General features: G+C 33.1%; 1 long non-coding RNA gene across 1 annotated transcript; it reads right to left on the reverse strand.

Moving 5' to 3' along the window:
* Positions 1-237: 237 nt before the first annotated feature.
* On the reverse strand, positions 238-6,608 carry LOC109120089 (uncharacterized). Its single transcript, XR_002027534.3, has 4 exons — positions 5,996-6,608; positions 5,777-5,925; positions 4,092-4,224; positions 238-3,319 (listed from the first exon to the last, which is right to left on the reverse strand). It is a non-coding gene; the product is annotated as an uncharacterized lncRNA (long non-coding RNA).
* Positions 6,609-16,501: the final 9,893 nt, after the last annotated feature.

Below are 16,501 nucleotides of genomic sequence, written 5' to 3' on the forward strand. Positions count from 1 at the left end.
AATCCAGACTGAAAAAGCCTATATATGTCCATCCGCATCTAAAGTAATGTTGTCCAAGGTTTTGGAAACTCTTCAACAGTTACTTGCTCGTTCATAAGTTCTAATGACTATGTACTTTCTTAAAATACATACAAGGGTAGGTAAATTTTGGGCCCTACCTAGCAATATATCCCTACCACTCATATTTTTTTCCGTTCAAATTTCATTGTTGACATCATAATGATCAATAAAATTGGGAGGCCCAATGAGTATACCGTCTTATTTCATTGTATCAAGATCTAGAACACTAACATCACTACTGACAAAATAAATAAAATAATGTCAATATACAGGTGGACTACAGTAAGGTAAGGATATGAAACTATTTGTTCTAAGTTTGATTTCACACCATAAGCCATATTGCTTCAAGGAAAGTAAGAGAAATTGTAGAACAACTTGAAAGTTAAACCAGGTTAACTTGTGGTTATCATATTGTGTTGATCTGCATTAGGGTAATAAACCACTAGGTCTGTTTTTCTGACTAATTTCTAGGAGCATTCAGATAAGGAATCGATTGACGCTCTCTAGTTAAGGGATTGAAAAAACAGTAACACCTATTTCTCTCAAACTCAAAGAAAATAAGACCATTATATGAACCAGAAAATCTATGCCACAAGATGAAGTCAGGAGATATTTGGGAGTTGTCTGATTAATCTCCCATCATCTACTTAAAAGATGAGTTGTGTAGTGATGATTTTTTTGTGTTGGAATAATGTTATGGAAAATTCACGATGAAATATCCTACCTTTAAAATTCTTGGATAGGTCATTACAATAAATAACAAACTTCAAGGGCATGAAGTAGATGATCTTCATCACTATATCTTTCAGAATTCATACACACATTGATTGACTACTGCGTTCCTCTGCTTTGTTGCCTTTTCTCCATCCCTTATTTCTTTCTGTTCTTTTTTTTGAGTCTATTAAGGAAACCAACAAATGTTTTTACCTAAAAAAAATTGTTTTAAATAGTATAAAATATTATCAGGGAAATCTCTGAAGTGATTCAATAGATTATTTTGAAAAATCAATGAACGAGATATGTGGCACCTATAATAAATCATTCTCATTAATAAATCTAAATAAAAAAAAGTATATATTTTTCAAATTAATTATATCCTGCATATGATTATATGTGTGCTTAATGATTTGTAAATTTTTTTAATTTATGATATGACATATCAAGTACTTAGAAAAAAGACTATTAGTAGCCAATGTAGAACACTAACACCCGCTTAAAAGACCAAGCCCAACTCTCACCTCAATTGGAGTGTGTATGGATATTCCAAATGGACATGACTATAATAACATGTAATAATATTAAACTTCAACACCAAAAGTAAGTTACTTAGGGGAATTTTATTACTTAATCGCATAATAGGTTCATCATTATTTTGTATCCTGCTCAATGCTCAAGTTGGGTTGATAGTGAAATGGGTGTTGGATTGAGTCAGAGTCCCACATTGGTTGCAAAACTAAATGGTTAGCTTACATGAATTTGAGCAATCCTTCTCTCATGATCAGTCATGTTCATCCTCATTTGATCTCCCATTTTGAGGGGTAATATATGGTGTTTTAGACGGGCTAAGATCCCCACAATAGTTTGACATTTGACTGATGATTTGCATATATGGCTTGGACAATCCTTCATTCATGAGCTAGCTTTCGATTAAAGTTAAATCTGTGTGCTATATCTTTACATTTTATATACTATATATAATTTTTTTTTATATTTGGTCTTATTTTCTATATTTATAATGTACCATACTTTTCATGCAACAACATTAACCCAATTGCAGGTAAATATTCACTGGGGGCCTTCTGCGAGAGACTCGCGAAGGGAGATGGCATTGAAGTAAGGCCTAACTTTAATCTATGTTACTTATTTTGACAAAAAATAACTGCCACTATTGTTGCAAAAATGAAATATATTGCCACTCAATATCTTTTTTGTTGTAGTAACTTGAGCTACTACAACTTTGTTCCTCCACACACCTTCTAAGGACCAAGTCATCTTTTATGTTTTGTCTATACATCAAAAGATTATTTCATCTAAGTTCAATGCAATTACTTCTGGTTCTATATGGAGAGAAAAAGGTGATAGATATATTATTTCAAGGTAAGCCCTCAAGTTATCTATGTAGGATATACAAATATGTCAATATTAGGCCCGATATCCTAAAGGAAAATTCTTCTTGAAAATCAACAAGGGGAACTATAAGAGGAATATTGAGAGTAATTACCCTCCGAAAAATAGTGTATCATATCATATTATAGATTTTAGGGACACTGATATACTCTTAATCTTCCCTGCAAATGTAATTTTGACACACTTACTATGGATAGTTCCATTTGAGCATAGGAAAACATTGGAACAAAATAAGAACACAATATGTGACGATGTTTAATTGGCAAAGTCATTATTGAGAAAATGGTTAACCTTATCTTTCTCTCTCTGGTGAGCTTGAGTTGACTTACAAAAAATTACACTTAGATGTCAAGGAAATTATATCTACTATTTAAACACTTGCATGTTTATTGTTAAGAGGAGTCTCTTATTTTTATTTGAATAAATAGAAGGTTCAATCAAATAGTTTCAAGAAAATTTAAAATTAAAGGTTCCCCAAATATCTTTGCCTGGCAATGCTAATATCTTTTATCAATTTGAATTCATCACTTAAAATGCACAAAAAATAAATGAAGAAGATTTTCTGCAAATGCAAAAGTCATATCTATTAGAATGTTTAAATATGTGCTCAAAATCATAGAAATAACAAATTATTATCATATTTAAATATTGATGAGTAGAAAGTCCCCAATATTTTTCTCCTCTTTCGACTGATTCCTATTCTTATGATGATTCTCTTCTTTGATGGAAGTACCTTGACGATTATATATACAAAATTGGAGAAGAATTAGAACTGATTTAGACTTTTAGGCTCGGTTGACGTTTTTTAAAACAAAATATGTAAGGAGTCTCTAATCCTGACTTGAATTCTAAAAAAATCTTCTGATATCATCTATGTTTGGTAGAAATATAAGCCTAACTATTAGTCATCACATTATAGGATGACGTCTCATTGACATATGCTAACGTTTGATGAAGGCAATACTCGGGATAAATACCTTTCTCAAATAATGCCGCATTTTTGTACCCTTTGATGTCAGTATCATAGTCTTATAGATCATAATACTTTGTTGATAAAGGATTGTGTACTTTCTGAAATTGAATATCCTCAGGGAAAGTAAACGTTGCACCCTCCATCATCATATAATTTCACCTGTAAAATTTTTATTTTAGCTTATATCATAGTAATCAAGAAAATGTAGTAGGCCGATCAGTATGTAGAAATTGTAGAATGATTTTGAATTTTCAACCAGCTTACTTATGGTTATCAATTTGTAGTGATCTGCATCGGGGTAGTTACTGTGTATAAGGTCAAGTTGCAACAATATATCTTCCTACTATTCCATGACATATTCTTCTTCCTCTCATGTCGTACCTTATGTTTGAATTTGGTTTCACTAAGGAGTTCATTATCAAAACCTATCCCCTCTCTTCTCATATAAATTTCTCCCATTAAGTAATGTGTTATTTTCAATTTTCATACTAACAAAGAATATATACAAGAGCAATGAAAAAATAATATTTTGTAATTGAAAAATCTAGGATGTTTGTGACAGGGGAAACTTATTGAATATAATTATTCCAAAATTATAATATTTCTACACTTTATGGTAGTTGTTAAGTTAGAAACTCAACACAATTTAAACGGATAAAACGAGGAAATATCACAAATATCAAACAGAATAGACATAATAAGGATCTAAGTTAGAGTTTAGCTAATTACTCTTCATAGCTATAGTTATATTTTCTAGAAAGGCTGTGGTTTATATATTTCTATATTTTTTTGTAGGAAAGCTATATGCACAACGGAAGAATACTATAATATTACTACTTATATGAATAATAGAAAATTAATACGTTTGTGCTAAAACATATAAAATTATGCTAGAATACATAAACTTGCTAAAATTTTATTCAATAATTACCTCTTGAGACGTATGGAGATACGTTAAAGTAAATCCTCAAGTTAGAAAGACATTAAAGGGATCCACAAGATAGGCATCGACTTTGCAATCTTTGATAATGATCCCGAGTGTTGTTAAGAAACATTAACAAAATCTGCGAGAAAATATGAAAAAAAATCCTTTAGAAAAACATTAAGATGCTTTAACCGAGAATGTCATATCTATTTTAACGATTCACAAATAAATCTATACCATCTGACAAATAATAAAAACAAATGAATTCAATAGCATTGGAGACTAGCAGAATGAAAAATAAATTTCAATAACAACTGCAATGAATGAAATAAAACAGGGCTGAAGTCTCTAGTGTGAAATAAACATTATTTGGAACTAACTGACAAAATATTCACAAAAATGTATCATGGCGATCAATGTACGAGGCTGAACATGAAACCTACTATTACTCCTACTATTCTCCTCTTTAAAATGTATCAAAGACCTGATTCGCCTTGATAAGGTAGTAGACAAAGGAAAGACATTTATAGTTGCACGCTGTTGAGGGAGTTGAAAAACCTGAAGAGCATATGTTTCTGGTTGTTATTCGAACACTTTTTCTTGTGTTACTGATGACTTTACCCAGTTCACTTGACTCATTAATGGTCATTGCAAGATACATTTGTTAACCTTTTTTCTCTACAATCATTTCTGAAAATCTTAAGTAGGTAATATCTTCACTTTTAATATCCTAATGAATAAAAAAGAAAATTGATTTTCTAGAAGTCACCAAAACTTTTTTATGGTGCTTTCCATAATTGTTACAGTTAAGACAAACGATATTGTTTTAGACGTAGAAAAAATATTTTTGAATCTCAAACAAGATCGGCTATAGTGGTTGTTGAAAAGAAATCACAATGAATTTTAACGTGAATAATGCAACTTTATGCACCTTAAAAAGATCAGCAGGGAATTGCGACATAATTTCTTTGGAAGGTTTAGGAGAAGGCATAGCAGAAGCATAACCCAAAGCCCTTCGAGGTATCTCAATTATGAAGACCACTTTCACAAGTTATAGTAGAAAGTATGGTGAATGGTATCATCATTCTGATATTTCTGAGAAGGATGAACAGAAGTACAATCATTGACCACAACAGGGGTAGAAGTAGGAGTCCCGGTACCAGGAGAGACCGAATTTCAGTTAGGGATGGCAGTAAAGAGAGGAGTGCAAGACTAGAGCAATGGAACTGGAAAAAAGAACTGGAAGAACTTTATAACATGGATATTGCAGAGTAATTACAAAAAAATACAGCAATATAAATGATTTTGGTCCAAACCAAGATCAGTATTATAAGAAGCAATGACAAAAAAGTGCACATGGATAATACATGAAAATATCGTGGTGGTTGCGAAGCGAAAGTCAAAGTCCTACTGAGAATGTCTTAATCTGATGGTAAATACCTACATAGCCTATCTAATTGTAAATATCTACAGCCACCACCGCAGAGACCAATTAAGAAGAAGTTAGTCGGAGAAGAATAGCAATGTAAACTAATGGTATGGGAAAATTTGTTGTATAGTCTAGAAAAAGAACATTTCACCCAGAGGTAGCAGAGGATGAGGATTTCAGAAAGACGATTGAGGCATATGTATCATCTGAGGAATCAAAATCCTTCATATAATAAAATGAAGTCGGGTATATTGTTACTTACATTGTCAATACAAAAATGATTTTCATCATGTTGAAGAGATGATATTGTTGGTGCGACATCTGATTGTTAAGAAGCAAAGAGTTCTTTCATTTTGAATATTTCTTTCATCGCATCTTCTAAGGTAGACAAGCGATCATTCAATCAAAATCCTTCATATAATAAAATGAAGTCAGGCATATTGTTTCTTATATTGTCAAATAGAAAATCGATTGTCATTACGTTGGAAGAGATGATATTGTTGGTGCGACATCTGATTGTTGAACAGCAAAGAGTTCTTTCATTTTCAATGTTTCTTTCATCGTATCTTCAAATTTAGACAAGCGATCATTCAAGGATTTTTTTCCTCATTCAAGGATTTATTTTCTTTATTCAAGAATTTGTTAACATCTCGAGTTAAATGTAGAGCGGACAATATTTCAGCCTTTGAAGAAGTCCCACCTTTCAAATCATTCGCCTTTACTCCACCCACAAATCCAAAAACATGTCTACGATTTTGTGGCCAACAACATTTTTCAACAATCTCTATAATAGATGGGGATGGATCTTCTTGAACTATTTCCTCAAGTTGAGCCTACAAAATATTTAAAAGGACATTTTCTATCAAAACACAACAATTTTTGGCTATTAACTTATTATATGTAACAAAGGTACACGTTTTTTAATTTCTTCAGGTTCAACAAGGTTGTTATCTTTTTATGGGTCTCAAAGAAAATAGTCGTCAAATATGGTGGATTGCCATCTTTCCCACCCTTCACATCAAATTCAAACAAGTGGAATAACGCAAACCTCGTAACACTCCATCAAGGAAAATAGTTTTTTAACAATAACTTTTGATAAATAATATCTCGAATAGGTTTGCTACCAATACTATGGAGCATCTTCAGCTTATATAGGTTTTTTGAATTTTTGGTTCTTATTGCATGTTTTTGTAAAATGCTAAACTTAATCAGAATTATTATAACAAAATTGTTAAGACATGTGGAGTATCATTCCTGAAAAACTTCAAGTTTGATTCTTAGTAATAAACTTAAGTAGTATACATACCTTAAAACTTTTAGAATTAAAATGTTCCTTTACTAACCATTTCCCATTCTTTTGTGTCTACTCCCCTTGGGATATTCTTAAGATATTGTTGAATTGGCTTATCCATCGCATACATTGCATGTAAGTGCCCTCTCTATTTGTTCCATAACTTATCCATCCATCCCAAGATATGTGTGAAGGAGATTAGATACCAATTTGATTCGAAAGATACCAATCAGAATCATTTCATAGAAAGAGGAGCCAAGAGGATAATAGAGAGATTTTCTTAAGTCCTATAGCATCTCAAGAAAATTTAAGGGAAATACCCATGTCGTTCTGCAAGATTCTATTAGACTCATTTAAGTCCATCGATATCAATGAACTTAGGATCTCATATAAATTTTTTCTTGACCCAGATCATCATGATTGTCACTCACACTACCACTCTTGTGAGAGAACCAAGTTAAATAAACTAAGTTAGAAGTTTTCCATACGCATCAACAGGGATTTTAACGAACAAACTAAAAACTGCGAGAGTAAACAACCTAGAACCAGAAAGGTAATAAATACATCTAACAATGATCCAAGTTTAAACAAGAAGATACTAATGAAAAAATTAACTACACGTCAGGAAATGGTGAAGATTGACGAAGGAGAATCCTAAGACATCCAAGAAAAGTTGGAGCACCCTTGAATTTGAGTAAACGATCAATAATCTTATAAGAAAGGTATGTTACTTGTCGCATGAAGATGCCCTGTACTCAAAAAAATTAGAGGAAGTGTAGAATCTTTACACAACCACAGTATATTGGTAGAATAACACAGTTACCCCTCTAGTGCAACATAAACAATTCAGAAAACATTATAATCACATGCATATAGATCAACATATACAATATTACCAACATGAAGAATCAACAATTCATTTCACATTTTATATCACCTCATTGGTCCTCTGTGGAACTCATTTCAATGGTCCTCTCATGGAACCCAAACCCAAAATGTTAGCTTGTATGAATGTGATAATCTGATCTCATATTTATAACAGTACGTGGCAAACAATCCCATAATTATGCAGCAACGTGGAAAACTAATATATAGTATGCCAGAATGTGGAAATTCGATCGTAGATAGTTATGAAGGAACGTGGCGACCAATCCCATTTACACCCCACAATATCAATCACAATGACATCATCAAGATCTTACAATTAAGTCTTGAGTTCATTCTAATGATAATTAACCTATATCATTTACAACAAGTGTAATCAACATTGCAACATTCATTGACATACAAGTATGATAATGAAGCAAGAATAAGCATATATCCAACAAACAGTCATAACCATCACCTACCTCGAAACAAGCTTGAAATCTTAAGAAACTTAATCCTTCCCTTCACGGATTCGTTCCACTTGTTCTTGGTGCACAAACATTCAATATAATATTGAAATCAATGTCAATCATTACTTACCCAGATTAATAACAATTCTATGAACCCTAGATCAAACCCATGATCCCAACTAACAAGTTTAGGGTTGTCTCCACCATATAATTCATAAATGAACCCTCCCCCGTAAATATTCACACATTATATTAAGTTTTATTGATCAAAAAGCAGATTCAGGAGTGAAAAGCTTACTTTTAGCAACAAGAATGGTGAAAAATGAGTATATATCGCATGGTGGTCGTTCCCTAGTTCTAAAAGTCTAAAAGATCCAAATTGGGTCTTTTAGGGGTTTATTTACGAAATTATGTCCAATTTTACCCGCTAAAAAGACCCTCATCTCTCTATAGAGGTGACACCAGAGCCACTCAAGTACTCGCAAAAGCGGCACTTTTGAACCAATGACCTTTTTCTCTTTCATATTTGATTTTATGTCCAGTTGCACCCGCAACAACGACAAGAGTGGAAAAAATTGGACTAGACAGTCAACGAAAGGAATTCAAAAATCCTATTTCACAACACCTTTCTAACTCACTATGATCAGAAAGTACCCTTCACTCTTAAATCAATTCCTAGAGATTTACGTACCCAAGTTTAATTTCATAAAGTCATACGAATTCCTTAACAAGTAATCTAAGTACTCATGCAACAAAAATAAAATAAAACTCCTCCAATTGCTACCAGATTTACCTACTCCTTGGTGGATCTGATTTCCTCTAAATCTAAAGAACGTTTGGAAAATTCAAATACTACGGAAAACAATTCCAGCCCAAGTTTCCCTGTTTCCATTTCTATAATGAGGGGAACATATCATTCCATACATCATATATTAAATCTCAAAGGGTATCCCGAATGGGAATCAATATGTAAAGTTATGGTCCTTCGGTCAAACTTAACCTCAAAGTCTAGATCATTGAAGGAGGTTTGCTCAAATCTATTCCAGCTAACCATTTGGTTTCCCAGAAAATATGGGACTCTAACCCCTTTTAACGCCCATTTCACGATAAACACAACTTGAGAATGGAGTGGTATCCCTATTTGATGATGTACCTTCTATGGACTTAAGTAATTATCCTCCCCTTTGGAGCAAATTTTTTTTGTTGATGTTCCATATCTTACATGGTATGTAACACTCCAGAAATTCCATGACTTAGACTAGTGCTTAATCTATTAAAGAATATTTAAACTGATGTTTCCAGACATATATTAATATAATAAACACATTTGGAAAAAGATTAGAGCAAAAAAGACTAAGAAAGACCTTGATTTCCGGAAACTAGCTAATTAAAGCTAGTTGATGTCCCTATGTTTGGTGAAGGTTTTGTTGTTTGAAATGAAGTACAAAACTTGTAAAAATACCTTGTATAGGTAGTATGTAGTTCAAATCATCCAAATGTCCGGTAACGACATCCCGAAGACTACCCGAAGGGTCCTTGGGAAGGGTCAACACATGGGTGGGCAAGCTGCCTGGCAACCTGCGAGCTGGCTGAATCGGAGGCAAGGCGTGCGACCCGAGCCTGACACGCAGGTCACTGCCTCAAGATTCGGGAGGCAGCCTCGTGACGCAAGGCTGACATGACCCTTACTACCTCAACTAAAAATTTAATAAAAATGACAGGATTTGGCCCCGTGACGGGCAGGTACTTCCCATAATCGTTAAAGTCATATTTTTGTTAATTTAACTTCTTAAAAAGACTCATTTATGTGGAAGTTCATTTAGGTAATTCATTGGTAGACTATATGTGGATATGAGGTCAGTATTAGACAACTTTTACACGACCAAATTAGATTTAAAAGAAAATTCTCTCATCTCTCAAGAATGCTCTCTTGTCGAAACTCCATTGAAAAACAAGAAAAGCTTAAGGAAGAAGATGAATACTTCAAGTTTTTCATCCAATTTTCGTGGATTCTTCATCTATAAGGTATGTGTTTTTCACTCTTTGGATTTCTTTCCTCAAGAGGACTTTTCAATTATAACGTTTCAAGAACATCGATTCTACGGCTTTTACTCTACAAAAATGGATTTTCTTCTTAACTCTAGATTTATCATTTTAGATGAAAAATAAGTATTTCTATGGTCTATTTATCACGAATTGAGGAGTATGTGGTTATTTATGTCTGAATTTTGTGTGAAGAATGTTCTTATCTATCTAATGGTTTCGCATGATTGTTTATACTACTTGATAATATGAAAACGTAGGGATTGGAACTAAGACGAGAATGAAATCTTAAATGACCATTTTCTTTAACCTACATTATACGTTGCTATTGTATATGAATTGAAGAGTTGTTCTGATTATGCTATTGAGTATTTTTCTATGTTATGATTATGAATGTTGTAAGTTGAACGTAGTTTATTGAATAAGGTTCCTCAAAGCAAAAGGTATGTTTTCTATAGTTGTGATTACTCTACCATATTTATGTTAGCCTATAAATCATGATAATATGTTTTGAAAGTAAGTATAATATTGCTATGTGCATATATTGGGCTATGAACAGGTTACTTGTGAGATCATGATAAGAACACGAAAACTGCAAGTTACGATATTCTTTTTAATGCTTTACACAACATTACTATGTTACGTTAATGTCACATACGAAGGGTTATGATGAAAGGAAACTCTCATCTAATCATAAAGAGCTCATGATAATGTTTATATAACGATTTAATCTTTTATGACCTATGATAAGTTATTATAAAACAAAACACAAGCGTTATTCATGAACGGTACTTAAGCTGAGCAGCGCTAAAATAGATATGAGGGGTGTCCCTTCTCTTGTTGAAAGGTAGGTTCACAATCAGTTTCATGAGATTGAGCCTTCTATGTAATGTGCAAGTATGGGTCTCTAATACATCTCCTAGTTCTTGAACTATGTTTCCACCATAGGATACTAGCTAGTGGATCCACCTAGAAAGCTATTTCATGTTAGGTTATACTTTGGCCGGTAGACCACCTACTTTCATTGTGGGATTTTATGACACAGGTTTCCATGTTTAGCTCCCATTGTCTATGTAGGTTAAGGCGAATGTTCCATCATGTAAAATGAAAGACAAGTAAAGGGACGTTTACTAGGGTGACTTGAAGACTCTACTTAGTATAGGTAGGGGTATGAGACTCTACTAGACATTGCACAAGTTGACTCTAAGGGAAATTCTAGGAGATTGTTCTTATGTAATATGCTAACATGAAAGATATATGTTTATGATACATGATGTTACTCTTATATGATGTTTGTCATTATGATTAATATGTTATTGGGTTATATTGTTATGTGAAGTGATTACTACTTATGTTACAAGTTAAATGAGGCAAAACTTTACTTATGGTCTCCCATCTTATCTACTTGGTTGTGTGGGGTTATGTGGCTTCACATAACCATTGCACTTGTAGGTCGGGGATGGTATCATTGGTAAGTGTTTTGTATGTTATATTTATATGATATATAGATTATGAAATGTTAACATGAATCTATGATTATATGTCTTTTATTATGATCATGCTTTATGTTGATGTAATTCTTAACTTCTACATGTTCTATGGTACGTGCATTGAAGACATTCTCATGACATAGCATACTTTTCCAAATAGATGATAAATGATCCTTTTTCATGCAAGTCCTTGTGTGGTATTTTCATATACGCATACTTAGTACATGTCCTTAAGTTTATGGAGGATGATTTGAAGAAATGTTGAACTCTTTCTCCAAGTCTTGGTAGATCCTCATGTTCGGGGATTCTATCTTTCATATTCCAGCTTATGAAGACTTAGTAGTTTTGAGAATATCCTATTTCCAATTCTGTTTTCTTTGGTTTATTTTGTATTAAGGCCTATATGGCATATTTAGTATATATTCGTTAAGTTTAGATTCACACTCTTTAGATGGTTTTATATTTGTGAGACAATGTTTTAAAATATAGTATGTCTTTATGATTGTTAAGTATGAAATCTCAGTATACTTCATGTATAATGTAAAAGTTTTAATTATTCCACAATTTTTACCGATCACATGTTATGAAGAATGCTAAGGGCTTTTCTGAGTCCTCTGAGAGGGCGAAGACGCCAGCCTCATCTGGGGTATACTCTCCGGGTGTGACATGATAATAGAGTCCTTTCCATTTGAACTCTTCATACATACTGCAATTGGGATTAGGCTTGAGTTTATTCATGATGTTTAGTGTTAGAGTTCCACATTGATTAGGGTATTAACGAATAGTTTGATTATATGTAAATGAAGTATAATGTCTTTACAAATAGCATTCACAAATGTATTAAACATGCTTATAATATTAAGAGGGATATTATTAATTTGAACAATATATATCATTTTTTTTAATCTCTTAATGAGAATAATTTATTATAGATCCTCATATCTAGTTATTTATTGTTCATCTGAATCTACCGAACCACTTTGAAGATTTTCTTAAATGTGTTTTATAATATTTAACACAAACTTGTTTTAGGGAAAATCATTTGTTCTCTTATTTAAGAGAGTCGAAAAAGAGAATCTAAAGAATTAGGGAATGAGAAAAGGCAACAGGGTAGGGGAACACAGTGGTCTATAAGTGAGTGCAACAATGCCGGATGGGATAGGTATTAACATTATCTCACGATGGCCCTTAATTTTTATTGTTTATTGTAAACTTCTATCCAATAATTTTAATGGCAGGATATATCATCCTGAATTTTCCAAAATATTTTTCCAACGCCTTAAAATCACTCTGACACAACTCATCTATTGAGTATGTATGGGAGATAAGTAACACAATTCTCAAAAATCTCATTTAACCCTATCACTCAATAAGTGATGATGTTACATTTTGGCGTAGTGATTTTGGGCTCATGTAATGGTCTGATTCTCTTTGAGTCTGTGTGAATTATGTGTTACAGTGTTTTCAATCCCATTACTTGAGAGCGTCAATTGATTCTTTATATGAATTCTCCTACAAATGAGTAAGAAAAAAAGGCCTAGTTGTTGATTACCCTAATGCAGATCGATACAAATTGATAACCATAAGTAAGCTGGTTTAAATTTCAACATATTATACAAATTTCAATTTCCTTCAATAAATCAATCTAGCTTGTTGCGTTAAATCCAATTGAGATCCAATAGTTTCATATCCTTAGCTTATGGTAGCTCACCTGTTTATTGGCATGATTGTATTTTTTCAGAATGACGGTAATTTTCTAGCATTTCATAGAATGAAAGAAAAGGTTATACTCATTAACCATCTCAAGTTTATTGATCATTATGTTCTCAGCTATGGGCAGATTTTGACTGGTAGTAATATGAGTGGTAGCAATATATGGTAGGAGAGCGCAAGGTTCACTCACCCTTATATGCATTTTCAAAAAGTACATAGTCATTGGAACTTATGATAGAGAAAGCAGCTATTGGAGAATGTGCCATAGTTTGGACAATAATATGGCCATCCAGACCTAAAACAATGTTGTCCACAGTTTGGGAAACCCTCCAATATATTCTTCCTCTGTCATAAGTTCTAATGACTATGTACTTTCTTAAAATGCATCGCAAGGGTAACCAAACCTTGTGCCTTCCCTAGCCATATATCGGTACCACTAATATCCCTTGTCACATCCGGGGAGCACCCACTCGAAGTAACATAGAGTACTTGACCTCTCAGAGGTCTTATACAAGCCCATAGTAATCATTCATCGCATTGTCATAGGTGAATTTAGCGGAAAATTTAAAACTTTCTTAGCACATTATATGCTAGAACATTATTTCATCTATATATAAAATATCATCATACATAGTTTAATACTCTAGTCTCTTTTCCCATCCCAAACTCAGCATCATAAGAGTACATTAGGGACACGACCCTAATAATATAATACATAACTATACAATATTATAGAACTTTACAGTAAACCATAAGTAGGGAATCCTTGGAACTTAAGTACCCCTTTCCTTGAGCTTGAGAATCATATATAAAGATCCTCATCATGTAAAGGCAACCCTCAAGCATCCATAACCTACATTTTTTGTAAAAACTAGAGAAGAATGGAGCTAGTACATGAATGCACTAAGTATGACAACTATGCAAAAACATCCATTTAAAAGGGACATTTTCTTGAAATCATACTTCATGCCTTTTTGAGTAAATATTCATAAAATGTTTATACAATATCATTTATATCATTCACATACTTTATATAGGAATATTCAAAGGTGAAACATCATATAAAATCACATATAGAATTCAAGCCACATTTCATGTCACATTACAGTAACAAATTTTCCATTTACACTAAGCGTATTCTTCTTTGCAATGAACCTCTCCTTTTAACTCATTAGCCTCCCAAGTAACCCTCTAGTAATACTTGGTGCAATGCATCTTCTTAAGGCCACAAGAAAACCATACATACATTATACACAAGTCATCACATATAATCATAGAAGTATAAAACGTGATAAACATATTTAAGCCAAGACCATAATGACTTTACATTAAGCTACATCAACTTTCACATATACTAACTTCACTTGACATCAATGCATTTAAGACCTTAATCATAATCCTACTCTAAGTCTACTAGTGTAATGTATATGTGAAGCCACATAACCTCACACATACTTAGTAAACCTATCATAAGAACACAAGCGTTAACATCCAACTCATACATCAACATAGTTAATGAACACACTTAATTCATGTCAAGCAAAACCTTTATCATATAGTCATTAAGACCCACATAGTGCATATAAATACAACATAAACTAATATAGATCTATTAGGAATCATACTACGCACTTCATCACAACAAAGTCATTCATAAGGAACATATCAATAGACACATGCATTAGAACACCTTTCTAGGACTTCCCTCAAGAGTCAGTTGTGCAATGCATATGTGAAGTCCCATACCCCCACCTAAACTAAGCAACTACCCTTAGGTTATCCTAGTTAGAGTCATTACTTTACTTCCCTTGTCAATTATACTTTAGGGAAACTATAGTCTTAACCGACAATAAGACCATGTAAGACAAACATGGAATTTGGTGTAGTCCCCTCACACAAAAGAGGGTATCTTACTTTCCAAGGTAAGACATGAGAATCATGATATCATATTAGGTGATATCACTTGCTATATCCTATGGGGAAACATAGTTATGGAACTTGGAGTCATGATGGAAACATCAAATCTATGCCCTTGGACTATGAGGCTATCCAAATTTTGAGGAATATGGTGACCTACCTTCCTCAAATGGGAAGGGACACCCCTCACTTCAAGTTCACTCGGTGCTAAGCTAAGTTTCTTTAATTAACAGCCTTTATTACATTACTTTATAAAACACAGGTTTTAGGAGATTCAATCTCCATATGCTTAGCTCATAGGTTAAGGATGAGAAGTCCTTTTGTCAACCTATATCATGTGAGAAAACCTTTCACGTGGACATAGCATATGTAAGCATCTATCTTGTTTAGGATACTCTTAAGCACACCTTTCAAGAGACCCTCTATTGACTAGATCATAATACATCTGTGTGTTTACATATATGTGAGCAAACCTTTCACATAAAATCTTTAGACCACACATGTTCATACTTTACTTCAGTCATGCATAAGTGTACAAGTGTAACTATATGAGTCATGTTGTCATCATACCACATACATCAAATTATAGCATAAAAACATGTTTATAACATACTCATGCATTCATATCCATGTACATAAGAAACCAAACCTAGGAACTATTCTATCAAGGTACACACTCCTATGGATATGGATTGATATGGGGCTTTCTACTTCTTACCTATTCACTTCTACTTGAACTGTGCAAAGCGAAGGTCACATACCCTTGTCCATACTATTAAAACTAACAAGTCACCCTATTTAAGGAATACATAACATACTTCACATACATTTACCTTACATACATAGTAGTAGACATCTAGTGAATATGAGATCAACCTTTCATTAGACACTATAACCGTTTATTACATTGTAAGCATGCATAATGTGTGATTGTGTGTACATTGGTCAATATGATCACATAATATCTATCAACAATAATTTGAGGAAGCCACCCTCTTAAGATCATAATTCCCAACCAAGCATAGACCACACAACACAATTTAGCATAGGAGGCAAGCTAACTTCATATACACTTTAAGACTCCCAAGATTAGTTATTTTCACCTTCACATAGGGGTACATGGGTATGTACACGGGTAGGGGTCATCAATCCTTAACACTTCATTATTGGCAGAAACTACACATGATCTTAACCTT

Source organism: Solanum lycopersicum, chromosome 4 (genome assembly GCF_036512215.1).
Source record: "Solanum lycopersicum chromosome 4, SLM_r2.1".
NCBI classification, from domain to species: Eukaryota; Viridiplantae; Streptophyta; class Magnoliopsida; order Solanales; family Solanaceae; genus Solanum; species Solanum lycopersicum.